A 2,829-nucleotide genomic window follows, 5' to 3' on the forward strand; every position below is an offset into this window, starting at 1 on the left:
GCCACCCAGATGCCCCCCAGCATAACTTCTTAGAAGGGACCCTTGTACTACATGCCGGGACAGGAGTCCAGTAAAAAGCCAGTGAGTCCTCTCTGTGTATTTGGTGGGGAAATGAACTGACTTAGAAAGATCTACTCCTTTCTGCTGATGAGATTATGGAAGAAGAGAAACAAAATTTTCTCATTAGGTGTTTGTAGGAGCAACTCATGATCTCCGATGGCAAGGGACTCTCTAGCTAAGTGCAGTGGAGATCTTATGCCTATGGTAAGGGGATGTCCACACTCTATTGGACAGGAATCACAAGAGGGACAGCAAGTTAGTCTGACACCTCAACTTATTGCAAATTGAAAACAAATGCTTAAAACCAAGAAGGCTCTCAAAGAGGAAACACAGCATAGAGAGACCAAGAAGAAAATTACTTCTACTTTTTAGCAAGAAAAGACTTGATTATAATTTTGAATGATAAAAACTAAATCATTGTAGAATGTTAATAGAGAAGAAAAACATACCCACGATCCTAACACTACTATATCATTACTTTTAAGCCTTATTTTCCAAAGACTTGGTTTTAACTCCCCTTTGATCTTGTTGTAACTCTGCTTAGAAGCCTTGAATGGCTTCTGATTGCCTAGAAATAAAGTCCAAATCCCTTAGCCTGGCATGTAAACTCCTTCAAAATGTGATGCCAACATAACCTGTCAATCCAACCTTCCACAGTTCTTCTGAAGAACTCTCTGCTCTGGTCAAATGATTTTACTCACCGTCTCTGGAATCAACCTTGGTCCCCCCTATACTTTCCTGGAACATTCTCCCAACTTCCCTTCTCCTTTCTAACTTGTAACTACTGTCTTATAAGGTTCAGCTGAAATCTCATTTCCCCCAGCCTCTCCCTGGCCAGCCTCACTCAGTGGTCATCCTTCTTTGGAAAGGCTTCAGTAAGTATTGTCCTTAAAACTTACCGGAGAGCAGCCGTTGGCTGCTTTATGTCTTATATTATTCTCTTCAGCATTTAAGTCAATCTTTACAAATAAAATTTTTTGTGTTTATGTATCGTCTCAATTAGATTACAACCTCTTTGAAGGGAAGAGCTAGATATTATAGCTTAAAAATTACAAATGCTTGGGGCACCTGGGTGGCTCAGTGAGTTGAGCGTCCAACTCTTGATTTTGGCTCGGGTCATGATCCCAGGGTTGTGGGATTAGCCCTGCATCGGGCTCCATATGGAGCCTGCTTAAGATTCTCTTTCTCTCTCCTTTCTGCCCCCTCGTGCACTCTGTCTCTAAAAATTAAAAAAAAAAAAAAATTTCTCTAAAAAGAATTACAGGGGCTCCTGGGTGGCTTAGTCAGTTGAGTGCCTGACTTCAGCTCAGGCCATGATCTCACAGTTCGGGAATTCAAGCCCTGTATTGGGCTCACTGCTGTCAGCACAGAACCCACTTCAGATCCTCTGTCCCTCCCTCTCTCTTTGCCCCACCCCTGCTCATGCACTCACTCAAAAATAAATAAAACACACAAAAAAGTATTTTTAATTACAAACGCTCAATTAAGCATTGCATGAAGGTACAAGTTGATAACTCCATAATAAATAAGAACAAAGATGCTCATTCCACAAACAAGCAAATAGCTGCTAGTTTACTCCTAGGTATGAGGTTCCATGCTAAGTATTGACTTTCAGAGAGCAGACTCCCCCCAGCTCACCTTTTGGCCCCTCTCTGTGCCCCTCCCCAGCTCTGCTTTATGCAGAGGGAGGGTAAATTTGATGATTCATCATGAGGCATTTTAAAAGTTGTCATTTATGGCACCATGGCACTCCCCCTCACACTTTCTGCTCCCCTGTGGTAAGCACTCGCTGAAGCAGCTTCCTCTTCCAGGCAGTGCTAGGCCCTTTCTGCCTCCTGCCTGCTGAGATAATAAGCAGAAGAAAGGGCCAATTTCAGTTTCCCTGAGTGGTCAAGTCTGGCCAAGTCTCTCTGTCCTTGCTCCTCTCTCCCTGCACTGGGGTGGGTCTGTTAGCTTAAGGCAGCTCTGTTGAGGCCATCTTAGGGGCAAGAGGGCAGAGAACAGAAAGTCCCACTGTGTCATCCTGGCCTCAGCCACATTCTCCAACCCACGTTCACCAACGCGACCCAATTTGGGAGTATGGAGGACTTGGCCAACGATTACCAAGTCATGCTTTGTTTCCCATTCGACTTTTCTTCCCAGCAGATCAGCCCCTTGGAGGTGTGAGCCACAGGCTTGAGGAAGTCCTGTGCCCCTGGCCATAATGCAATCAAACAATGGCAAAATCCCACTTCTAACTTCTAATACAGCCTGTTTTAGTCATAGAGTCTTTATAAGGTCTTTGAATAATTTTAATCTTACTTCTATTCATAAATGAAATAACCTCTGAATTGTTAAAAAGCTATTTAATTTTTTTTGGCAAAAAAATAGCATGCAATGACATAGAAAATATCCTAGAATATCCGTATCTCAGATCTGTGATTCCTCCCTGCCCTCACCCCCATAACAAAAGCCTCCCTAGAAATAAAGGTAAACTGGGTCAATGTTAGTCTGGTGCACAATACAACATTAGAGACACAGAAAATTTTGCGTTATGTTTGGGGACACAAAGCTTGCCAGGCCTGGACGACTTTTGAAGCAAGAGCACATGGCTGCTCTGGTGGGCTTTTGCTTTGAGCCTCATGCTGTTTTTGTTATTGTGACATTCTCACCTTACGCCTATGGGATTTCTGTATTGTTATTGGCAAAGCTTTATTCTAATTTTGAAAACTTGTCTACAGTTTTCTAAGGCATCCTAGAGTTTGCTTAGGGGCAGACAGACACAGCTTT

This window comes from Panthera tigris, chromosome B1, assembly GCF_018350195.1.
Source record: "Panthera tigris isolate Pti1 chromosome B1, P.tigris_Pti1_mat1.1, whole genome shotgun sequence".
Lineage (NCBI taxonomy): Eukaryota > Metazoa > Chordata > Mammalia > Carnivora > Felidae > Panthera > Panthera tigris.